At 38.0% G+C, this 27,555-nt stretch overlaps 1 protein-coding gene across 1 annotated transcript in view; it reads right to left on the reverse strand.

Annotated features, from left to right (window-relative positions):
- The window catches only part of LOC125229449 (protein TANC2), a 440,488-nt gene that overhangs the window by 73,323 nt on the left and 339,610 nt on the right, over positions 1-27,555 (reverse strand). The window lies entirely within an intron of this gene.

The following is a 27,555-nucleotide window of genomic DNA, read 5'->3' on the forward strand; positions in this document are numbered from 1 at the left end:
ATGGGTGTACACATACTTATTACTTACTCAAAAATGTGTCCCATAACACCTTAGTCCGGTGTAATGATAGCGTAGTACCATATTTATGAGACGATTTTTTCGATACATATTCTTTCACTTGACTGTACTAGTCTATGGCGTTATTATTAAACTCAATTTGTTCGTCAACCAAGGGTGGTCGTGACTCCGCGCTCCATATTCGTGCCGTCTATGATTAGCTTTAATAACGTTGTCAACCTTCCCTGCCTCGGGCGATGTCATTCGCGAAACAAATTATTTTGCTGCGACTTAGACTAGACTTTATGGCTGGTATTTTCATCGCTTGCCAAACGCAGGGAAATTTATAGCTTGAGATTTATGGCAGAAAAGTTGACAACGATAAGAGAACAGAATGTACCCACGGAGTCTGTACGAAAAAAAATATACCAATAAAAAATATTACTAAACTTACTGAAGTGTAAGATATCAGTTTGCAAACTGATGCTGACTAAGTCCCCAAGTCAGTGTAAAATGTTTCAGGTTTGATACAATCATCAAATTTGGAGTCTCTACCTTTTTTATACAAAAACTATGCCCGTTAAATACCCTTCCGTGTGAACTCATAATAAAATTGTCTGGTACAGTTACTAGGCCACCTAGCGCATTAAAGATGTCCCACACAGAGAAACAATTTAGAAATCCTACATTTAAAGATATCCCAGTTTCTAACATAAAACTACATTTCACGTAACCATCTCTAATTACTTATGACAACTTGACAAGCAAATGAGGTGACATGAATCCAACGCAGCTAAGTGGCAGATGGTAAAAACAATTTGCCGTTCTTGGCGATAATTAGTCGTAATTAACACAGTTTTTACAGGCATTAGAAGTAATTTAATGGTTGTGTACAATTCTGGTGTAGCTGGCCTGCTCTGATTGCATAAGTATGTTGTATTTTATCTTAAATTGGTAAGAAGGTACATCTTCTACCAAGCTCTAGGAAAAATGGAAAATTGTAACAGTTAGCTCTTCTATTCATGCGTCACCAGTAAGTCCTGGGATGTCTCTGATTTTAAGTCTATTTCCTTTTAACTTAAGTTACAGGGGTCCAGGGTTTAACTTATTCATAAAATTACATGAAAAGTATTGGTCATCAATTGTGTTTAATTTAGTCAGTTATTACTCGTAAGTTATCATACAGATCATTAAATTTATATTTAAAGGAGTTCAAACAAATATAATCTTCAAAGCTATCTTTTCGAGGTTCAACACAGCTGTGTTTGGTATTCATCGTCACCGGTCTATCGTTCATCTGTATGCCTGTTTGTGTGTATGTGTTTACCATTTGAATTACAACGAGACCCTTACACAGGTTCAATAAATTTAAACATAATCGGACGCAGAAACTTGTTCAAATACTTTGTGTAAGTGCTCATCATTAAATACTGTGATTAGATGGAAAGTTTGAAAGAATTGCAACTTTTCCTATGCACATCATAAATGACCAATGTAGTTAAATAGAACTAGTATCTTATACTCTTAGATTCACATAACTGGATAGGTAGTTTACCAAAGTTGGCAGCCAAATACCAAAGTTACTGTAATGAGTTTATACAAAGAAGGAATACCTACTTCGAAAGTTTGTAATTTCTTGAATTCCAATTACAAAATTAAATACATCTTTGACCAGCACTAAAGCCTAACTCACATTCTTACCGAGTGGCAACAAGCCCTTTAATTAAAAAAAAGGAATTTAAACTAAAGGTCGCCCAATTCGGGGGACACTAAAAAGCACATTCTATGTTTACAGCAGTAAATATGGCCGTTTAATGACGCGGTCCCTGTTTTGTGCTCCGGAATGTCTGAGATAGCATGAGAGTTTGGAATTGTTTGGTACTACAGTACAGTACACAGAATATTTTAGAATCGTGTTAGAAACTGTTGCAAGAGCTTTTGAAAACCAAGGATAGACATGACTTCCTCCCCTCTTGAGCACCGGATATCTTGAAACGCTATTGTTCCAAATCCTGAAGAATTCATACGAAAATTATTTAGATTCCACCACCAGTATCAGAAACATTAGTCATGCTTTGCCTTTTGAATTTGGTCCCTGCTTTGATTCAATAGAAGTACGTACAAGGTAACATCCTGAACAAAATTAAGATTTAGCTCAGTTTTGTGAATGAAATTAGGAGGTAATTAAGTAGACGATACAGCTGCTGCTCCTCTGGTAGGAAACTAGTTTATCGCCGGTATTTAGGTAAATTGAGAGTACCCTTAGAAAAAGTCCTAAAGAACCTATAAGTAGTCAGTAAGTGGCAGGAAAATGGTGTTCTAAAAACACGTACAGATGAAGATTTCTAACCATCTAAGCTTCCAACAAAACTGATAAACTGTTCACTGTGCGTGCTTTGCGTTGCGTGTCCGCACGTATCGGGCATCTCTCAGACGTTGTCGCGTGTCAGGAATTGCTCCCGATCCGTAACAATGGACGGATTGTTGGGGCCATACTTGGGAACGAAATTAGAAACACTCCTTATCTCTTTTCATCGCATGTCTAAATGTCTGGTCGAAGAGTGAGAGAAAATCTGCGTGTATAAGTAGGTAATTATCTCGGCTTTTCGGAAATCTAAATTAAAGCAATTGACTCGTAAACCAATTTTGATTGCTAAGTATATAATTTTAAATTAGCTTTTCATTCAATTTGATGTAGAGTGCTGAAGATAATTTATCATTAGTCCGTCGTTTGCTGTAGGAGAAGCAAATCGATTTCATTCTAGAAGGATGTCGCTCCTTATAAGGTGTATCTTGTAATTTTTAATACATCATATAGTCCCTGGTCAAAGACCGACTAAACTTTTACCAATTTCTATCAAAAGCGACGAGTTCGTCCCACTATCGCTGACACCGTGATGCCTTACAACTTTTGGGACCCAACGGGTAGCTGTTTTGGTCCACATGCCTTCTGGCGTACGTAATAGTCGTAGTAAATATACGAATCCTCAGTCAGCTCAGGAGCTTGGCGGCAGTCTCAATGTAAGGGTCGAAATAGACGAACTGCAACCCAAGTAACCCAACTCTCGGGAACTGCATGCCGACGTTAAAGTAAACGTGCAGTTTCCATAGTTTTGCAGTCCACCTGCATCGGCTTTAAGTCTTTAGAGTTAATCTGGTTTAAAGGGATAAATAAAACCATGACTTGCAAATAAGCCGGAACTACGTAACGAATCAACGTCCAGCCAACTTATAGTCCCGGAAAGCTTTTAACAATTATGACCGGCGCACGCGCACTGCAGATAAGAATGGCCGCCGCAATTACTCCAAGTTTCACGTAACTTAATGTGCCTTTTGATCTGTATTCTGTACTAGTCGTTCTCGACTGGGAAATACGGAAGAAACAAAGATCATTCATTCTGGGGCTTGCTGGGAAGATTAAGTCCGAAAATATTTTTAGTTTATTTCTAGGTACAGTTTTCATCTGTCGCTTGGGTCGGTTCTTCACGTTTAATGATCGTGATCAGCTCTGGAGTCTGGACATACATCAATCTACCGTCTAGAAAGCATATGACGATATGACTATAAGTAACTGCATAGGTAAACATGTAGTCTTCATAAAATAAAAAACATAGTTCTCCCAATCATCCTAGATCACGAGATAATTTTAATGATAGCTAGTAATTTAAGCAGACCGCTTCTAGGCACAATATGAATCTCCATAACAACTATAATGTTTATCTTTTTAATAGCCACTTTCATATTAATACCTACTATCTACCGATAGCACACGCTATAAATATAATAATTATGCAAATGACCAGCCATTACCAAAACAGAAGAGCTTAAACACATGGTAAAGTTGCAATTGAAATCGCAGTCGTAATTCGCATGTCCGCACTTTCGAAGCCGCGGGCTTTGATCGAGCTTTCTAAAGCGGAGCTTTATGCGTAGCGCAGGGTGGAGGCGATAGGATTAAGCTGGATGATATTATAAGCTTAAACCGAGGAAGAGGTGGATGACTTGTGAGATATGATGAGAAACGAAAGTTAAATACTGATGAGGTGATAGAGATGTTATGGAAGAGGAAGACATGCTGCGACAACCCCAACTGACTGGGATAAGGGTAAGAGAATGATGATATATAAAGCTTTATATAAATGTGGAATGTTAAGGAATGGAATTTGTGACGAGTTCTATTTGGTCAGTGACATAACGATCTGGGTAAAAAGCTGGCTTGAATTACCAATAAGTTTAATTATCCCAAAATTATGAGAAACTGCAATATTATCACATATACAAACGGTAGGAAGAGCAAATGAAACTGATAAACTTTTAGCAGAGGTTGAAAGAAAAAAATGAAATGAAATTACGAAATTGCAGTGTCAGGTTGCTAGCCCATCGTCCACGACACGTGATTATAATGCGTTACAGCGAGGAAATGTCACTAGCATTCTGAAGGACGTATCTGCTTTAAGCTAGCTATTAAATTCTATGTTAGTCTTAGTTTCTATATAAATAAAAATAAATAAATATTATAGGACATTCTTACACAGATTGACTGAGTCCCACGGTAAGCTCAAGAAGGCTTGTGTTGCAGGAACTCAGACAGCAAATATGTAAACTTATTCGTGTAAATAAATAAATTAAAAATACAAATACCAAATGATTCCCGCTGTATCTTATGTCTTGTGCTGCACTAAATGGTAGTAAAATTTACAACTGATACAAACGCATCTGTCAGAGTTTAAGAGCGATTGTGAGCGTGAGCCGCGAAATTATGCTCGTCTAACTAGTATGGTTGCGTTTTATGGAATAGGGCTTTAAACCTTAATAAAGGTATACTTTCGCCATAGAGCTGAAGTAGTACTTTACCTTTTATATGTGTGTTGGTGGGAAAAATCTGGGACACAAATATGCTGTGCTATATAAAGAGCAGAAAAAGCGTTCGCGATAAAAAAAATGACTAAATCTGACTTTTCATGGTCGGCTGCAGCAGCTAGTTCATTAGAGAATTGCATCACATTACAGGGTCAAAAGAACTTCAGATTTGCTTCGCTATGGTTGATCTTAAAACTGATTAAGATAATTTTATTAAATGACCAAAAACAACGATCTAAACTGAAACAACATTAATATGAATATAGTCAAGTGACTTTTCGTATGACTTTGTCATATCGTAAATTGAAATAGATAATACACGAAAGAAAAAATGGCAAGGCCCACTGGTGGCCGAGCCGGGAATCGGACCCGGGTCTTCAGCTTACGCGGCTATGGGTTCGATTCCCGGCTCGGCCACCAGTGGGCCTTGCCGTTTTTTCTTTCGTGTATTATCTATTTCAATTTATAATTTATTGTTAATTATAAGCAAATTATGATTAAATTGATTGTTGTTATGTTGATGTGTGATGTCACTTGTCGTGGTGTTGTCTGAACTAATTAATCAGATGACATTTATTATTATTTTCGGTTTTCTAAAACTTGTAATTCAGACAAATTAGTAATGTGATTGACATTTCAAGTGACATCATTCAATCATTCATTCGAACCAGTTATTCATGCTGTGAAGTTATATAAGCCACTGTTACTTGTAATCGCCCTCTTTTGATGTTGAATCTTCAAAGAATAAACAAGTGCTCATAACTTAGTACTTGAAGTATTATTGCAAAATAAACCTAATTTATATCTCAGAAGTGTTCTTTAGTTATCTCACGCCTCATTAGTGCTTCGTGTCTATAATTGATGTAGATAGTAATCATGAGTAGTGGATCCGAGCAATTAAGACCTGGACGGCGTCGAAGTTTCGACAGTGAAGGAGAGGTGGAAGAGGTCACAGTACCACCTGCTAAAAAGCCTCGAAAACCACGACCACCTAATAACAAAGAACGATTGGATCGATTGGAACATATGCTGGAGCAATTACTTGAACAAGGAAGAAACAACGCACCAGAGACCGTAACGGCAGCGGCAGGTACATCCAGTGGTGTCAATTTAAACCATCAACCGACAATACTTGAAGCTGTACAATTGTACATGGTCAAACAATGAGGCCACCCACTACTGATATAACCACGTCTCAACCAAGTGCTACCCCAAACAATGCGGTAGCGTCGACTACGCGTATCACACATACGCCATCCCAGCACCATCATTTGGACAACGACCAATCTGGGACAATCATTATTCAAGAAAATCGACCTTCCGTGTTAGACTTTGGAAACAATGTCAGATTTATTGGGAAACCTGAAAACGTACCAAAATTTGACGGGAATTCCAACACTTTCTCTGTGACTGCATGGATACATCGGCTTGAGTCGCTCGCAAACATCTACGGCTGGAACGAAAAGACCCTCATCTACCATATGACTGCGAGTTTAGAAGGCAACGCGCTTTTATGGTTTGGACATCTGCAAGATATCACACTTTCTTGGGCGGAATGGAAGCAAAAACTGGAGGAATACTTCCCAACTGGACGAGGACTCGCAGCCAAGCTACACGACTTCGTGACTGTTACCAAACGCAAGGCCGAGAAGGTAATTGACTTTTATTATAAAAAGTTGTCTCAGGGTAAATTATGCCAACTAAATGACGATATGATATGCGATGTAATAATCTTTACTTTAGGCGACCCACTGTTAAAGGCAGGAGCTCGTGGTACAGGGTGTAGGGATACGCGAAGTTTATTAACATATTTAACTGATTCCGCCGTTGATTTGCCAAACTCCGCCAAAAACACTGAATCGGTTACTGATAATAGACCAAAATGTTTCACATGTAGTCGAAGAGGTCATATTTCATCTCAGTGTAAAGATAATCTGCGTTGTGGTACTTGTAGTAAGCTAGGACATAAAACAGAAAACTGTAGAATGTCTAAAAAGTGCTCTTATTGTAATAAAACGGGTCATACTCGAGACGAATGTTATAGTCTTAAGAAGGCAGCACCAGTTTCCCCCGCCAGTAACACTAAACCCGAAGATAACCGCGAAAAAAAATCTAAGTTGTTTAACATTAAGGCAGTAGACCAGGCAGATCGTAAATATTTCAAAACCGTTGTGGCCAATGGACATGACTTGTCAGCGTTTATTGATTTAGGCAGTGCTTGCAACACAATTACCTTATCAGGAGCTAACAAAATTTCATTGCCGTTCAAAACACAGTCGCGTTCTAACATTGTAGGATACGGTAACAAAATCACAATTCCGGAAGGTGAAACAATGCTTAACCTTAGTGTAGATGGTATCTGTATGAACACTCCAGTTCTCGTAGTTCCAGATGATATGCAAGAAACTGATATGATTATTGGTCGAAAATTTAGCGAAATTCCAGGGATTTGTGTAAAAAAGACCACTCATACTTTAACTTTCTCTATGGAAAATGAATTCAACCAAGAACTTCCATTTGCTTGCACGGAAGCGGCAGAAGTTCCTGTTTCTAAAATCGAGCTTAAGATTCCCCACGACACAGTAATACTTCAAGGCTTAAATCGAATCATTGTTTACACAGACGAAGAGGTTGATACAGATACTAGTAGTATAAAAGTTCACCGGTCTGAACACAGGGAGTTAGGTAAAGAGATAGACATTCCAGAACAAACAACGGATTTTTTCTGCAATATAATTATAACGTGCTTAATTTACAATCAGAACCACTTACTATGTATTCACAACGTTGCATAGCTCCCTAATTTATAAGTGTGACTACTTGAAAAAAAAAACAAATCAAAAAATATTCAATAAAATAATTTGATTTGTTCCCTAGTTGTTTGTCATATCAGTTCATTTTTTTTCGTTTGGCATTTGTTTATGTAGGTACGATCATTTGGGCTAGATAGTTCGGTCTTCCTCTCCAGAAGAGAAATTATAATGATGATATGTTTGTACTTTTACCAAAAAGACCCATTAAATAAAATAATTTCTGTGGGAAGCAGACTAGCTTTTCCTGATCTGAACAACTCTGCTACTGAAGTTATGTGGCTTAGCCAGTAATTTCTATTTTATAACTTATACTTTAAGACGATATACCAGACTTTAAGATGAAATGTCTTATCTTCTAGAGTTTCCATTTTATCGTATATCTTTTCGTACTTGACGTGAAGTTATAGTATCGTAAATTTACCGTATCAAACTAATAAAGAAGTACTTAGTACTGGATTTACTTTACTTAGCTTTGCGGTTATTTCTTATGGCTTATTAAAATTAATGGACAGCTAATGAGACTGATTAAAAATATACTTTATTTTTGTTAGTTTACTCTTAAGAGTCTTAAGCATGACTAAACTAGTGAATCTAGTGATTGTATTTAATTTTTATGTTTATGTAGGACCAGTTCAAATAGCTCGCTCCGGTTTTCTAGGCTAATATTCCTAATATTTCTATTGGATTAGTGAGCCAAAACAGTAACTTACGTATAATACATGTAGTTAGCAAATTGAAAAACAAACATGCTCTCATATTAAAAATTAAACATTGGATTCTATGTAACTTTTTTGCAGAATTTTCACATTCTTGAACATGAATCTTATATCTTACAAATCCTTTAATTTTAACTGTCTCTAAAACATAAACATTAATGGTTTATTCATTTTGACAGACATGAATAACGTTATTATTATCTTTCTAACTATTCTGACCTTCCAACTACCCTCATTTTAACAGCCTTGGTCCTTCGAACCAGATTTGTCAGATAACCCTGGCGATAAAACCATAACCTGGCTTAACGGTCACCGTTGGTAGCCGAGGCCGAGTGTTGAGGTCGACGCTCGAGACGATGACATAATAGCCACGCGTTCTCATTGGCTGCACGGGCGCAGACGCTTGTCAGTGGCTACTGTACCGTGGTCTCCAAATTCAAAACATCTATGAGTAATGAAAATATGTGTTTCAGAAAATATGTGACATATTGACAAAATACCTCAGATTTAAGGTTTACTTATTTAGAATCTAAGCCCGTTAAGTTTTAATTGAAATTGAAAACCCGTCCGTAGTGCCGCGTAAGAAGGTCAATATTTCTCATAGATAAATATCATAAAATCATAATAGACGTTGAGATGAAATAAAATCGTATTGTTGATAGATTGGAGACAATGATACCAGTTCAATCTAAGTTGACAAGCGAAGGGAATCACACTAACTTGTTCTTATTTACAACGCTTACTGAGCTTACTCCAATTGAACCAGTTCACAAAGAGCAAAATAATGATAATGATGATACAAAGTACAACTCTTGCCAAAAAACAGTACTCTTGTAAAGTTAGTTAATAACCTAACCACTAAATTAAAATTTTGAAAAAACCCCCGACCGCGATATAGTTGACCGATTTTCATGAAACATGGCTAAGAACACTCCCGACTAACTCAGCTTTCAGACAAAAAAAAAACTAAATCTAAATCGGGTCATCCGTTCGGGAGCTACGATGTCACAGAAAGACACACACACGGACAGACAGACAGACAAACAGACAGCCAGAAAGTCGTAAAGGTTTCGGTAAGCCAGTAAGTATTTTGAACAAAGTGCCAAGTGGGACATTTTGGAAACACAGCTTATGGCCACGTAGCCGAATGGCAAATATCTGCAACGCGAAAAGCCACCGAAACGCCGCAAAATGTAGTACGACTCTATCGCGCCAATACGCAAGAGCGATAGAGATAGAAAGCTATATGAAAGAGCTATACACTGAGAGAAAATACAACCAGTTTTCATGTTCGTTCAACAAGTTTTTTGGTTAAAATAGCGCCTACGTGCTCTTTGGTTCAAACAACAAGCTACTTGTCATTTGAATCGGCAATATATTTGAATCAACAAGTCGATTTTATAAAAACAACCTGACACATAAATTGTTTTAAACATAAGTTTGGCTGATTCAAACGGATAAACCGCAACAAGTCGAACTTGTTAAATTCACAATGCAAATTTCTCTCAGTGTATTATCGTGAGCGTTTTGTGAGCGTTTGTGCATTCGGCTACACACACAGGGCATCTAGTCAACATCAACATCACTTACGCTTCGTAGGCGTTTCGTAGCTCTGTCGCTCTTTCTCTTCTATACCGGTGCGACAGAGCCAAACTGCTTTTCCATCGCAACGTAGCATCAACGATTGTCACTTGTCTTCTAACCCGTAGACTAATTCGAAATTGAAACTTAATGTTTTTAAATATAAAAAAAATACAGGGACTAAGATCAACTAATTTGGAAAACTTCATACAAGGATTTGTGAATATAGATTGGTGAATCATCACGCTACTGTTGACTACAAATTAAAAAAAAATTGAACAAAAAACGCTTACACGCGAACGCTCTACACTTATGGTAATAAAGAAGTAGGTACCATTTGATCATCACTTAAGAGGATACGGTAGTGAAAATGCTAAAATGGAGAGGAGCCCCCCTTTCAACTTGGGAATTTTAGTTAAATATAATACAAGTATTATTAACTAGATTTATCAAAAAAAAATTGTCCATTAAGAACAACTCAATCAAAAGATATTTCAAAAAAATCTTTAAAATCGAGGTTCCGCTCTCGACTCTTTCCTCCTTCAAAACTTAATCAATCGGAACGAAATTTGAGAATCTGAATAACAATGAAATAATCTATGTCGGACCGTTTAGCTTTTTTGGTTAATTGTTACCAATCTTGAGTATCACACCTTTTTTTGCGCCACAATTAAAAAGGCCGTTTTTGGAAAATTTTGATTGGCTCTAGAGTCTTTAAAAAGCAGAATATCAAAAAAAAACAAAACGGTCCGACACAGATAAAAAAATAACAATATGTGTTGAAAAAATCATTGGTCTATCTTCAAAAACCAGGGAGGAAATAGTCGAGAGCGTTTGTATGGAGAATTGATCCCTACCGTATCGTCTTAAAAGTGTTGTAATTGAAAAACGGAGTATATATATATGTTTATTACATTCGATTCGCACGTGTATACAATTATAGTACGTGTAGTTACTGATACTTTAGACAAGTGTGAGTTACGTCCTTTAATTTTAATACCAGCCTAAGGTGTCAAAAAAATTATAATTGGCGTGTCTTATAACAAAAAATATGCTTTGAATCATCTTATTATTCTTTTTTTATCATGGATTATTTTGTTGTTTAAAGTCCTTGACAGTAAAAAAAAAACACTTAACAAGCAATATCAATTTAGTACTGGATAAGTACATAGATAAAACTATATTATATCAATCATCATAGATTAAATACAAGAAGATCATGCGACCGCCTAAGAACGCGCATACACTACACCACACAGTCATAGATGGCGCCACAAAAAAAATGTCTTGTAGCTTTCGATTATACTTGTAGATGGCGTTAAGTGCCACTTTTGACATAGATTTATGGCTCAAAAGTGACACTTAATGCCAATCTACAAATAATCGATGGAAACAAGGCATTTTTTTGTGGCGCCATCTATGTGTGGTGTAGTGTATGCGCGTTCTTAGGCGGTCGCATTCTAATGTTTGGGTTGGTATGATCTTCTTATATTTAATCTATGCAATCATTGAAATACGTCTGACAAAAAAATTTTTTTAATAAATAAAATGAATCAGGCAGGCAAACATGGTCGCGTGATAAACGATAAAACGTCAGGCCGTCCTTTTCGCATTTACAAATAATACGAAAAAGACGGCCTGACATTTTATCATTTATCACGTGACCATGCTTGCCTGCCTGATCTTAAAAGCATTGTTTGGTGTTAACAAACATCACGATATACAAACTTTCAGGTTTAACGATATTAGGGCGGTGAAACTAGCAAAGTTTATAAATATAATAAAATGGACTGCAAACACTTAGTTTAATAGCTAATTATATGCCATATGTAAGCTATTAGCGGCATAGGAAACGCTAATAAAAGCGCATTACCGTCCATATACCGTAATAACTATTTAAAGCTATAAAAATACTAGTCTAGACCATATAATCTATAAATTAGTGAGGCCACCCCGTATATGATATAGAAACCTAGAATTTAATAATCAGGCAGTAGAATGTTCAGATATTAGATGCACACATTTTGTAAATATGACTATCATGTTATTTACATATTCCGAATTTTACTTGAGTTTATGAAAATTATGTAACAAGTACAAGTAGATATTTAAGAATTAAGAATTGGTGCGGGTGAAAAAGCACGCACTTCATAATAATTATATTCACTGATATCAAACCAATATTAGAATGATATTTTAAAGTTACTGTGCGTAGCCGAATGGCACAAACGCTTACGAAACGCTAACGAAACGAAACGCTCGTAGATATCTATCTCTATCGCTCTTGTGTATCGGCGTGACAGAGCCAGACTACCCTTCGCGGCGTTTCGTTTTAGTTTCGCGTCGTAGAAATGCCATTCGGCCACGGGGCATGTCACGCCGTGTCTTGCGTGGGTGACGGTCGCGCGACCGTCGCCGTCGCGTCTCATACTTCCATATCGATAAGGTTTGATTTCGTATGCGTCACATCGCCGTCGCGCGACCGTCGCCCACGCAAGACACGGCGTCAGTCGCGCCCGGCACCAGTGGTTGATGGATTCTCTCCGATCGGACGATTCCATCAAAACGTTCGACTGGCAATGCAATGCTACGTAGAATTTTTGTGTGCGCTATAGATTAGATAACATTATTTTGACAACCCTAAATATTCGAAAGAGGTAATGCCATGCGTTGGAAATAGACAACACGATTCGACCTTGAACTGCTGATTTTGTAGGAAGTGTCCTTTCTGTACTTAAGTCCTTGAAGTGGGTACTATTATTTAGTCGGTGGTCGCGCCGGACTTAGTGTAAGTATAAAGTATTACTACTCCCTTATTCATAAACGTTCACAAATTTACACTGAGAGAAAATACAACCAGTTTTCATGTTCGTTCAACAAGTTTTTTGGTTAAAATAGCGCCTACGTGCTCTTTGGTTCAAACAACAAGCTACTTGTCATTTGAATCGGCAATATATTTGAATCAACAAGTCGATTTTATAAAAAACACATATTGTTTTAAACATACGTTTGGCTGATTCAAACGGATAAACCGCAACAAGTCGAACTTGTTAAATTCACAATGCAAATTTCTCTCAGTGTAAAGTTCGTTTTTCTCTTTCCGATGTATTGGTGTGATAGAAAGGGACAAACGAACTTTATCGGCTTGATAACTTTAGTGTACGTTTATGGGGGGTGGTTATAAGGGGGTTAGTCTGAGTACGAACGATCGGATGGGCCTCGATGTCCCGATAAAAAAGTAATGATCAAAGTGTAAATTTTATCGACAGACTGCCAATAATAATATAGTACCTCTCTTATTTGCGAAGAAAGAAGCAAAACCAGACTCATTAAGGTAACGGTTGTGGGTTCGCGAATCGGCTTTCGATTTTTGACCTCCGGCGGAGGTTGGTTGTTTAAAAAACATATTATTAGTTGTGTAATATTAAGAGTTTATTTAGGTTCCTGTTATTATAAACAATAATTATACACCGTGTTTTTTCTTTGTTTTCCGTTAAATTTGACACGTTGTTTGGTTCATTATCAGGAACCTAACCTATGTACATCACTTTTAGTCAAATTCACAAAAAAATATTTTTCATCATTTTCATACATAATAAATTAATTTATTAGTGTGAGAGACCCTTAAGAATAACATTCAAGTTAGTGTCAACTTGTCAAGTGATTGACGGCACATGTCAAAACAAATAATATTAGGAACTGGTAAAGTGTGTATGTAGTTCATGTGTTCAGCAATTATCTTTATTTTTTTTAATAACTCGATAACCGCAAGAGTTAAGACGCCAGTCTCTTAGAGAAATTAATTGCATTTGATGTAATGAATTTTCTCTTAAAGTTAACGGAATTCAATAAAATTAGGGTGCATACCTTTCTACTGTTATAGTTATCAGTTTGGTGCTCAGATTTTACCAGACACTTTCGTTATTCTTATGGATGGAGTGTCACGATGTAGATTGAAATACTTGTCGTTCGTCAAAATCAGTGACAAGAATAATTTATGAGAATTTAGAAAGAATATTTAGGTAATTGGAAGTGGCTTTTTTCAGGAAGTCCGTATTACTGGCAAACTGGCGACTTCCAACGCTAATTAACCCCCGACGCAAAAACGAAGGGGTGTTATAAGTTTGACGTGTCTGTCTGTGTGTTTGTCTGTCTGTCTGTCTGTTTGTCTGTCTGTTTGTGTGTGTGTGTCTGTCTGTGGCATCGTAGCGCTCAAACGGATGAACCGATTTTGATTTAGTTTTTTTTTTTCAGTCGAGATCATCAAAGTACGGCAGTTTTTACGAAGTCCTACGAGGGTTTTTAACCCCCGACGCAAAAACGAAGGGGTGTTATAAGTTTGACGTGTCTGTCTGTCTGTCTGTCTGTCTGTCTGTCTGTGTGTGTTTGTGTGTGTCTGTCTGTGGCATCGGAGCTCCCGAACCCATGAACCGATTTAGATTTAGTTTTTTTCGTCTGAAAGCTGAATTAGTCGGGAGTGTTCTTAGCCATGTTTCATGAAAATCGGTCTACTATGTCGCGGTCGGGGGTTTTTTCAAAATTTTAATTTTGTGGTTAGGTTATTAAAAAGCTGCCTCCAAGTATTTTTGTCTTTGGTACTTACGGCACTATAACTTTGATAAAAAATACATCTAGATACGAGTAGGAAGAGAATCAAAGGCCTAGGCGTTTTTGTTTGAACAAACTACGGAACGGTATCATATCACAGAGAAATCTAACTCACATCTTAGAAATATTGCTGGAATACAGCACCATGTCTTTTCAAAGGCAGAGTGATGGCAGGTGGACTAAAATGTTGACCGAATGGTGCCCGCCATTTGATGTAAGAAGCGCCTGGCATCCGTTGGCTCGTTGGGTGGACGACATTCGAAAAACTGCGGGGCACTTCTGGATGAGATTAGCCCAGGACCGGGATAAGTGGCGTACACGAAGGGAGGCCTATGCTCAGCAGTGGGCGATTAATGACTGAAATGATGATGATGATGTGTCTTTTCAAATCCAGGCAGGTTTCCTAAAAACGGAGAAAACTGTAATGCTTTTAGAAAGCGTACTACCCTCCATTGCTCATACAGTTTCGCGCATCCTACGACACGGAGCGAAGCCTCTGCAAGGCACTGATTCCGCGCAACCGGTCGTAACTTCACACCTTTAGGGAAGGCCATTTGTAAAAATGTTCATTTTTTATCGATAGTTTACATTGATAGTTAATTATTATTTCATACTTTACACACTTACCTCTGGGGTTGCAGGCGGCCATAGGCGACTGAAACTGCTTACCATCTGATCAGGTGGTTCGTAAGTTTTTTTGCCACTGCGTGGTATAACCACAGAATACCAGAGAAATTGATATCTTTAGAATTTTGTTATATTTTTTTTCAGAAAACACATTACACAAATCATATACGTACGACGTGCGTATTAAGAAATAACATAGCTATATATCAATTTATACAGTAATAAAATAACAGTCATAACGCAAGTAAGTATGTTATAAGTATTGATTTCTGCATTTTTCAAAACACATCGAATTTCTCATTATAATTTCCCTTCGTGTCCGTTCGTCAAACTTGTAGATTTTATTGAAGTTTACTTCATTGGCTCGAGTATAAATATAATTGGTCGTATACATATAATTGTCAAGTAGAATATTGCCAATAATAGCTAGAAAACTGTCCACAATTAACTGTGTCAATAAAATATAGTGCCAATTATTTTCAACTCAAGAATCAGTTTATATGTAATGATTATTAATGTATTGGCATTTAAACTGCAATAAAGCCATAATAATGTAACGAATCAGACCTCATAATATTTTATTTTACTATATAATTGACAACACCGCCAGATTTTGTTTTTTTGCTTATTTAAATTTTCAAGAAAAACGCTTAATATCGTCATTCAAACATGATTTTACACTAAGTTTGCCAGTTATTTTTATGTTTTAAAATTCGTTTTGAAAATACCATCACATATTTCCAAAAGATACCTAATGAATTTACCGACCATTGCAAGAAATTTCGTAATAGTTTTGACCAACATAACTTTTCAATGCACAAGTCGGCGTCAATCTTAACTCTGTTTCACATCTCCGCTTTGAACTCTAATTGGTCTAACGAGCCCCGATTGTATCGATATCGATATCGATAGGAATCGCCACATCACTAGCCAGACAGGTATTATTAGGTCTTCCTGCTCTCGATTCTCTAACACGACAATTGCGACGGGGTACTTTAGCGCACAAGTCTGTGATTGCTGACTGTGTGTCTGTTTGTTTGTCCGTCTTTCACGGCGAAACGGAGCGACGAATTGACGTGATTTTTTAAGTGGAGATAGTTGAAGGGATAGAGAGTGACATAGGCTACTTTTTGTCTCTTTCTAACGCGAGCTAAGCCGCGGGCAAAAGCTACTACTCTATATTACTAATGGGAAAGTGTGTGTCTGTTTGTTTGTCTGTTTTTCACGGCAAAACGGAGCGATGAACTGACGAGATTTTTTAAGTGGAGACAGTTGAAAGAATGCAGAGTGACATACTTAGGCTACATTTTGTTTCTTTCTAACCCTCCCACTTTCCTAAAATGGGGGGTGGACGTTTGTATGGAACATTCCGCATTTTTCGAATTTAATACAAGCGAAGCCGTGGGCAAAACTAGGGTTGCAAATAGAAAAAAAAGCAAATGTTTTTTTTTCAGAATTATGAAAAAAAACATGAAAAAAAACCAAGCACCATGGTTTTTTTTCTAAATATGTTTTTTTTTTTCAGATGATCAAATAATACGACAATAACCGTTTTTCATGATTTGTAACGTTTCAATAACAATAAAGTATATTTTAATTCGATATACATTCAGTATGCAAACTTTTATTGGGGAATACCCGATGCGGCGTGGAGCGTGGAGAGGCGGTGGTGTCGCCAACAGTAAATTAATAGCGACAACTACTAACTACAGATTGTGTAAAAGTTAGTTTTATAAAACCAGAAATTAAAGTTATTTAATTAAAATCGTTTAATAGTTAACATAAATTCTGAAAAACCGTATAAAAGTATTAACTGTTTCGAAATTTCGTCCTTTAGAATAAAAACATACTCCAAAAAAAACTGTTTTTTTTTCACGGTTTTTTTTTCATGTTTTTTTTTTCAAGCCAGAAAAAAAAAACCGTTTTTTTGCAACCCTAGGCAAAACATTTACAACTTGTCATTTTAACAAAACTTACACATACCATAATGTCACATAATTTATAATCCGTCAAAGCTTTTATTCCGTACCCAAACAACCAAGTAAACTGAATCATAAATCAATCTTTAATAAACGGTTATTAATTATTATCTCCAATCAATATTCAGCTAGAAGTCTCATTAGGCATGCATTAGGCCGGAAAGCAATTAATGAATACTAATTACTGTTAGCATTAGTCATTCGAAGCCGATAGGCCGGAGAAAGGATTGATTAGCTTGAGAAGGAAGCTTCTTGTAGGACAGCTTATGTATGTTGCAATGCAAACACATACATACACATATATAGTGCCAAAATATTTGTCTTTTTTTTTTTTTTTTATTATAAATGGGCTTACTCTTGACCACAGACTAGCCAAAGGCAAAGACGTGGCCTACGATGGAGTGAGCTCACCCAGAAGATGCCTGTTCACTCTTGATTTGAAGGTTGCCGGGTTATATGAGCTCGGAAATATAGCCGCCGGCAGGGAATTCCACTCCTTGGCAGTGCGCATAAGAAAAGAAGAAGCAAAGCGCTTCGTGCGGATTCGTGGAATATCCACCAAGTAAGGATGGAGACCGGCCGTGCGTCTAAGAGTCCGATGGTAGAATGGGGACGGTGGAATAAGTTCGTGTAGCTCTTGAGCACACTCCCCGAAGTGCAACCTGTAAAACACCGACAGACTAGCGACTTTCCGCCGATGGGCCAAAGACTGTAGCTTGGCCGTTAGCTTCTTCGTATTGTTACGGAAACGTACGAACGTGGCGTGCTATTTCAGTCCGTCTCAGTGCAAGATGTACTGATATTGACTGAACTGAACCCGGCAACCTTCAAATCAAGAGTGAACAGGCATCTTCTGGGCGAGCTCACTCCATCGTAGGCCACGTCTTTGCCTTTGGCTAGTCTGTGGCCAAGAGTAAACCCATTTATAATTTAAAAAAAACAATGACGAACGTTTCCGAAAAAATACGAAGGAAACCCTTTTCGAACTACATCTGTATACCAACGTCTGTATTTCGAAAAGGTAGTCCGAAACTGGTCAAGTTTCAGTGCCACTTTTAACAGTGAAGGGGTTGAAAGAAAGCGGAATTGTGATTGCACTGATGCGTTGCTCACCTATCGCTCACATATAAAAACATATAAAAATCACCATTATTTCCATCATATCAAGATTCCCCTTTCGAAATTACCCGAGCATTTCTGTCATTCGGAATTACCTAATGCACCTTACAACTTAAATTTAACAGGCGGTATCTACGACACCCACGGGAGGGAATGGGGTGGTGAACTTCATAACCTGTCCCTACACGGGGAAAACAAAACCCAAAAGCATTATTAACTTACCTAAATGAGTAACTTATATATGTATGGGCTAATAAATCTTGTATCATTAATTTACAGATAAATAGACTTTGAAGCAGTGCAGTCAGTAGGTAAAATGCTGTTTCATGTCATCCATACTAATATCATAAATGGGAAAGTGTGTGTGTCTGTTTGTTTGTCCGTCTTTCACGGCAAAACGGAGCGACGAATTGACGTGATTTTTTAAGTGGAGATAGTTTAAGGGATGGAAAGTGACATAGGCTACTTTTTGTCTCTTTCTCATGCGAGCGAAGCCGAGGGCAAAAGCTAGTATAAAATAAAATAAACACTCCTATTGTGCAGTTCCGCATGTAACACAAGAGGTCTAACGGTCTGTTCCACCATGTTTACACTCCAGTTTTTTAGTGGTTTTCAACGGTTTGACCGAAGGGGCCTATAAAGTTTACTACTAAAGAGCGCGAGACAAAAAACTCTTGATCGCATTCCAAGGCGTTCGTTATGCACACGGACGTGTAGTTTGTAGGATCATGGCAACAAACTCACGTAGGTTTGTAAAAAGATCCTTTTGTCTCCAGCGGGTGGGTAAAGAAAAAAGTGCGAGTCGGACTCGCGCACCGAGGGTTCCGTACAAACCTGCAAGGTTTACAAAGTTCGTTCATTACGACAATCGAGTCATAACTATGGTATTTTTATTGCAAAATGAAATTCATAACATTACAATGGGGAAAGATGGAGGAGCATAAATTTAAGAATATTTTGTAATGTAACTAAAAATTTAAGGTTTTCGGAATTTTTCCTTTATGTGTGTTATAAAACGTTGCTTCATGCCAAATTTCAAGATTCTAGGTCGACTGGAAGTACCCTTTAGGTTTTGATTCCCTTGCGAGTACTTGCGAGTTTCAAAATATGCAGCTTAAATCTGTTTCTTTTGATTGCGTTGACATAGAAGTTTGATTTTGTTACAGCAAAGGTATTATAGACCTGAGTATTTGGTATGAATTTCAATTTAATACCTCTACGCGTTTATGAGGAAATGGGTAGTAAGGTTAAAATTATTAAAAAAAAATATATTATGTGATGTAACTAAAAATTTATGGTTTTCGTAATTTTTCCTTTATCTATGCTATAAGACGTTGCTTCGTGCCAAATTTCAAGATTCTGAGTTCACGGGAAGCACCCTGTAGGTTTTGATTCCCTTGCAAGTGTCGAAAATTTGCGGCATAAACGGCTGTATCTTTTGATTGCGTTGGCTTAGAAGTTTTATTTTTTCACAGCTTCAAGGGACAGTAGACCTGAGTAATTGATATAAATTTCAGCTTCATACCTCCACGCGTTCCTGAGAAAAAGGGTCTTGACAGACGGACGGACGGACGGACAGACGGACAACAAAGTGATCCTATAAGGGTTCCGTTTTTTCCTTTTGAGGTACGGAACCCTAAAAACACTGCGAACTCCTTAAACATGAATAAAATAATAAATAATTTACCATTAAACAGCTACAATTTTATCACTCACAGACCTCACAGTAAATAGATTTCTTTGAACGCCGCAAAAGGATTCTCAAAAATCAAATGACTGTATACGCCGTAAAAAGGATTCTCTAAAATCAAATGACTGTACTACTGTACCGGTTATTGATATTATTGATACGACGTAAGAAGTCTTCTTCTCTTAGTCGTATACTCTTGTCAGAGTAGTCTTGGTCATTGGGGTCGTTGTGCTGCCTTTTGGTTTTCCGCCATATTGCTCTATTTGCAGCGTTCCGCGCGCAGAGATTTAAGGGTGACCCGGTGAGAGCCCTCACTTGATCTGTCCATCGCATTGAGGGGCGCAGTCTGGGTCTTGTACCGCCCATTCTTCCCTGAACAACAAGTCTCTCTATGGCGGAGTCCCTACGTGTATAAATGCGGTACTATGTCGGTATATCTGTCTGTTACCTCTGTTATTAAACCACTGACCCGATAAGTATGATTTTTGATTAATACAATTGGAGGTTTACAGAACGTAGTGTAATAAGAGCTAAGTATTTAGTTAATATAAGTAGCTCAGAGCTCTTCTTAATATCTATTTTATATATTCATACTGTTGTTGTGTTGTAGCGTGTTGTTACACGCTGTACTAAATGTTTTATTCATTAAACTAGGTATTTGCTTCATTAAAACCTTTAAGGCTTCGGTGATGCCGCAGTCAAGGTTAATCAGCTTTTTGCCACTTAAATACGCTAGCTAGTTATACAATAGTTTTTTTACTAGGTAGGTAAGTACCTACATAATGTTCAATATTCCGCTTCGAAAAACGAAGAAGCCTTACAGGGTGGCATGAGGGACTTGACAGGTGAGGCTGTCGGTAATCTGAGAACTTACTGGAATGTGTAAAAAATCTAGAAAGTGCATACTCGGACTTAAGTGTGATTTTAAGTATTACCTGTGAACATTCACTAGTGAGAAAGAAGAATTAATCTGTATAGACTTGAGTTTCAGATTGACATTTAAATATAAACAAAGAAATGCATTTACACAAATCAAAATGTTGTGAAGCCATATACAGGGTCATTACTACCAGCATCAAGCAAGATAATTATAGGGTGAACATATAAGTTATGTTATATTTGAATTTTACCATCAACAACAGAAAAAATAAAAAGTATGACAGACAAAACACACTGTAGATATGCAATTTGTTACGGCTTGATTCGTTTGTTTTAAAAATCAATTATAAAACGATACCAAAGCAAGCGATGTCGAGTCAATTATGTCGAGACTATTGAGTGAGTACAACAATTAGCTGTATATCTGTAATTTTCCTTTTCGGTCTCCTGCTATTGTTTAACAATAACAATAGCAGGAGACCGAAAAGCCTGGCAATTATTGGAGGAGGCCTATACCCAGAATGGGACCTTAGCCTAAATAAAAACTTATATACCTAAAATAACTACATGTAAAAAATGTAATTTTTTGTAAGTTTAGGAAATAAAGGCAATATGTAATTTTCCTGAAACATATAATTTCCAGACATCCATACAGTAGCAGTTTGCACACAAACATGGCGGTATGTCGAGGAATAATAAAAAAACACAGCATACGCCATTACTCATGTCCAAGACGTTTTTCTAGTCTCATACCACATACCCTTTCTCCGGAGGTTCTTTAAAAAACGCCAAGCTTAGACACTGGTCTCACCAAAAGCGAGTAAGCGTTGATCTATCGGTGATAGAAACGAAAAACCGGCCAAGAGCGTGTCGGGCCACGCTCAGTGTAGGGTTCCGTAGTTTTCCGTATTTTTCTCAAAAACTACTGAACCTATCAAGTTCAAAACAATTTTCCTACAAAGTCTTTATAAAGTTCTACTTTTGTAATTTTTTTCATATTTTTTAAACATATGGTTCAAAAGTTAGAGGGGGGGGGACGCACTTTTTTTTCCTTTAGGAGCGATTATTTCCGAATATATTAATATTATCAAAAAACGATCTTAGTAAACCCTTATTCATTTTTAAATACTTATCCAACAATATATCACACGTTGGGGTTGGAACGAAAAAAAAATCAGCCCCCACTTTACATGTAGGGGGAGTACCCTAATAAAATATTTTTTTCCATTTTTTATTTTTGCACTTTGTTGGCGTGATTGACATACATATTTGTACCAAATTTCAGCTCTCTAGTGCTAACAGTTACTGAGATTATCCGCGGACGGACGGACGGACGGACGGACGGACGGACGGACGGACAGACAGACATGGCGAAACTATAAGGGTTCCTAGTTGACTACGGAACCCTAAAAAAGATCGCTCCCGTGTAAATATAACCTAACCACAAAATTACAATTTTGAAAAAAACCCCTGACCGTCACATAGTGGACCGATTTTCATGAAACATGACTAAAAACACTCCCGACTAAAGCAGCTTTCAAACAAAAAAAAAACTAAATCTAAATCGGTTCATTCATCCTTTCGGGAGCTATTAGAATGCCACGGACAGACAAACCCACAGACAGACAGGTAGACACGTCGAACTTGTCACACTTGTAAAAAGAGAGGACGAGCGATGTATAGTTCATCGCTCGGCAACGAACTGTACATCGCTCAAGCTATCACCGCGTCTCTTTTCTTTACACGGGAGCGGCTGTCTTTTGTTCGTCTCTATCGCTGATAGCTCATCTTCTCGCTTTAGGTGGAACCAGTACCTTAGACCAGTATATAGGCTTTTATAGTTAAGTACTCGTAATTACTGGGCAAACTTTCTAACCAGTGTTTAGTGTTTACGATGCTATGTGCTTTTATGTAAGTACACATTATTGAAGCTAGGGTCTAATTAGATAGTAGGAGTTAACATACCTAGTCAGTTTATATCATAAAGATACAATTATAATGAGACTTAATGAACAAGTTGACCAACAAATTATCTCTTGAAGAAGAAAGTCATTATTTACGTTATTAAAGTTATTACTTACTTGGCTGGCGCTATCGCGCCAAGTGTGTGTGTCTGTTTGTCCGTCTTTCACGGCAAAACGGAGCGACGTATTGACGTGATTTTTTTAAGTGGAGATAGTTGAAGGGATGGAGAGTGACATAGGCTACTTTTCGTCTCTTTCTAACCCCCCTCGTCCCTAGAATAGGGATATTTTCGAATTTAATGCGAGCGAAGCCGCGGGCCAAAGCTAGTGTGCATATAAAACGAATAAGTTGAATAATATTTATACCTAGTAAAATGCTCTTCAGAACTTGTTTATTGACTGCCGAACAAGAAAAAAAAGGCGCTAAATCAAAACTCGTATTTTAATTCGACTTTAAATAAATAAATAATAAATAAATAATTGAACATTATAGGACATTCTTACACAGATTGACTGAGCCGCACGGTAAGCTCAGGAAGGCTTGTGTTGTGGGTACCCAGACAACTATATATATATATATATATATATATAATATACAAATACTTATCACCCAAAATGAGTTTTGGCCTCCAACACAAGAGCACGCCATTTGACTCGGTCTTGAGCGGTATCGCGCCAGCTTTCGCTGACGCCGAGCTCACGGTGGTCTACCTCCACTCTATCCGCCCAATAATATTTTGGGTGTCCAGCAGGACGGCGTCCAATCGGTCTCCCCAAGTAGGCCCTTTTGACTGCCCGATTTTCTTCCATTTTCTCTCAAGGTGACCAAATAATAGGTTACGGTGACCGCTTTACATCAGGCGGGCCGTATTCTTGTTTGCCACCGACGTAGTATTAAAAAAAAAAGTTATTAATTTTATTAATTAGTTCTTCAAAAATTTACATGTAATCTCTTTCGACTTTCTCATCGAATTAATATAAATCAAATTTTCATCTGAATTATTTGAGAAAGAAACCTGTCAACGATGAATTTAACCGTTTATTTTTATCACGAAAACAGGTTATCTAAATATATAAAAGAAGAAGCTGACTGACTGACTGACTGACTGACTGACTGACTGACTGACTGACTGACTGACTGACTGACTGACTGACTGACTGACATATCAACGCACAGCCGAAACCGCTGGTCTTAGAGATTTCAAATTTGGCACGTAGGTTCCTTATATAGTGTAGAGGAGCACTAAGAAAGGATTTTCCAAAATTCACCTCCTAAGGGGGTCAAATGGGGGTTCAAAGTTTGTATGGGGAAACAAGATTAGTTTGACTATTTTATTCGAAACTTCACAGGAAGATTTCTTAAGACATATGACTGAATACGTGTTTCAGGTTTTTTGAAAATTTAACCCCTAAAAGGGTGAAAAGGGGGTGATAAAGTCACAAAATCGATATGGGTATCGTTTTTATGGTTCGCCGGGTCGCTGATCACGATAAATACAACGTTTTTAAAATTTAACGAAGCGGAAGTGAAATACTTTCTCCCCTGTTGTGGCGCAATGGGGTTTAAATATCAAAAAAAATATATAAAAGAAGATATTGACTGACTGACTGACATATCAACACACAGCCGAAACCGCTGGTCCTAGAGATTTCAAATTTGCCACGTAGGTTCCTTATATAGTGTAGAGGAGCACTAGGAAAGGATTTTTCAAAATTCTCCTCATAAAAGGGTGACATGGGGGTTCAAAGTTTGTATGGATAAACAAGATTAGTTTGACTATTTTATTCGAAACTGCACAAGGGGATTCCTAAAGACATATGACTAAATACATGTTTCAGGTTTTTTTTAAATTTGACCCCTAAAAGGGTGCAAAGGGGGTAAAGTCAAAAACACAATATGGGTATCGTTTTTATGGTTTATCGGGTCGCTGATCATGATAAATACAACGATTTTAAAATCTAATGAGGCGGAAAAGAAATTTTCTCCCCTGTTGTTGTGCGATGGGATTAAAATATCCAAAATAGCCATAAGTATAGTTTTACCTTTTATCTTTACTTCTGGTTTAAGAGATTTCAAATTTGCCACGTAGGTTCCTTAAAGTTTCAAAGTTCACCTCCTAGCATGATACAGGGACAGGGACAGGGACAGGGACAGGGACAGGGACAGGGACAGGGACAGGGACAGGGACAGGGACAGGGACAGGGACAGGGACAGGGACAGGGACAGGGACAGGGACAGGGATCGGGATCGGGATAGGGATAGGGATAGGGATAGGGATAGGGTTAGGGATAGGGATAGGGATAGGGATAGGGATAGGGATAGGGATAGGGATAGGGATAGGGATAGGGATAGGGATAGGGATAGGGATAGGGATAGGGATAGGGATAGGGATAGGGATAGGGATAGGGATAGGGATAGGGATAGGGATAGGGATAGGGATAGGGATAGGGATAGGGATAGGGATAGGGATAGGGATAGGGATAGGGATAGGGATAGGGATAGGGGTAGGGGTAGGGGTAGGGGTAGGGGTAGGGGTAGGGGTAGGGGTAGGGGTAGGGGTAGGGGTAGGGGTAGGGGTAGGGGTAGGGGTAGGGGTAGGGGTAGGGGTAGGGGTAGGGGTAGGGGTAGGGGTAGGGGTAGGGGTAGGGGTAGGGGTAGGGGTAGGGGTAGGGGTAGGGGTAGGGGTAGGGGTAGGGGTAGGGGTAGGGGTAGGGGTAGGGGTAGGGGTAGGGGTAGGGGTAGGGGTAGGGGATAGGGATAGGGATAGGGATAGGGATAGGGATAGGGATAGGGATAGGGATAGGGATAGGGATAGGGATAGGGATAGGGATAGGGATAGGGATAGGGATAGGGATAGGGATAGGGATAGGGATAGGGATAGGGATAGGGATAGGGATAGGGATAGGGATAGGGATAGGGATAGGGATAGGGATAGGGATAGGGATAGGGATAGGGATAGGGCGGATAGGGATAGGGATAGGGATAGCGATAGGGATAGGGATAGGGATAGAAATACAGATAAAAAATAGGGGACGGGGAAAATAGGGGAGGGACGGGGACAGGGACGGGACGGGGACGGGGACAAAGATAGAGATAGGGACGGGGATAAGAATAGGGATTGGGGTCGGAATTATCGGTCGGCAATCGATATCTAGGCAGTGTTAAATGCAGGTGGCTCAGTGGGAATGGATTAGTAAGTAGGCATCGTTTTTAATAAACTGCAATGCAGGCTATTGCAAAGAAAAACTTGAAATTGTAATGGGAAATATCAAAATTGACCAGCCTAAACGTTTTTTTAGACATTATATTTTTTTCGTATTTTTGAGGTTCATTCATTTTAAAAGTTGCTCAAAAAGATCTACCTATATTTGCGTCGTTAAATTTGACAGGTAGTCAAATACATCCTGTATAAATGGAATCACAATAGAGTTGTAAACCCTGTTAAACAAGTTAGGACAAGAACATGTTCATTTCTCAGACAGGCTTTTGCCGGTAAGGTCAGAGAGTAACTTTAGAAGCAGTAATGTGATATGTGACAAGCGCAACAGCCTTTATGTGGTTTCTTTGCTACTCCTCACATTATAAAAAAAAATTAAAAAAAAAATAAATGTTTATTTTCTGACAATTACAATTTAACTATTATTTATTATTATTATTTTTAACTGTAATTTCAGAGCATAATTATTTATGGCAAGCGACAACGTAGAACACTGTTACAACGTGTTACTACTAGCTTTTGCCCGCGGCTTCGCTCGAGTTAGAAAGAGACAGAAAGTAGTCTATGTCACTCTCCATCCCTTCAAATATCTCCACTTAAAAAATCACGACAATTCGTCGCTCCGTTTTGCCGTGAAGGAAGGACAAACAAACAGTAAAATTTATATAACTTATTATGAATGGAGTGAAAATATTCGTCTACATTGAAAGTCCCTGTCCAATAAGAAGGCCTCCAATGATAATATCACAAAAAGAGGAATCTTAGCTACAAATACAAAAAGTTAAAATATCGTCGTATCAAATATAAAATTAATAAGGTATAAAATCGCAAAAAAAGAACTCCTTAGTCTCCTTACAACTGGAGCATCTATCGACCCAGTTTATCGAATCGATTACACGTATTAACTGGAACAACACTAGCGCTACTCTTTATAGGCGGGGTTGACAAGTCGATAGCTGGCATTAGGGCGGGACGTGGGCTATTTACTATCGATATCGAGGTTAGCTACTTTGGTGTTCTAACGTGCTTTCTTTCAAATGGTCTTATGTTAATGGGAAATGAGAAGAGTTTCAGACTTTTATGTTGCTAAGTTTTGTGGATTTATGAACTGTGCTGTACCAGTAGATATGTGAATATAAAACGAGTAAGTTGAAGAATCTTTATACAAGTAAGATGCTCTTCAGGCAGGCAATTATGGTCGCGCGATAAATGCCTGCCTGAAGAGCATCTTACTAGTATAAAGATTCTTCAACTTACTCGTTTATCGCACTTACTAATAGTGCGATAGGGACGGCCTGATATTTTATCGTCTATCGCGCGACCATGCTACCCGTGCTGAACTTGTTTATTGACTGCCGAACAAGAAAAAAGGCGCTAAATCAAAACTTGTATTTTAATTCGACTTTTTTCGTCTGGAGAGTTAGCAAGCCAATTTGACAAAGCCAGACACCAGGGGGCCGATTTTTGAGTCTCACGCGTCCGAATTCAGAAAATTGTCACTGAA

The sequence above is a fragment of the Leguminivora glycinivorella genome, chromosome 9 (genome assembly GCF_023078275.1).
Source record: "Leguminivora glycinivorella isolate SPB_JAAS2020 chromosome 9, LegGlyc_1.1, whole genome shotgun sequence".
Lineage (NCBI taxonomy): Eukaryota > Metazoa > Arthropoda > Insecta > Lepidoptera > Tortricidae > Leguminivora > Leguminivora glycinivorella.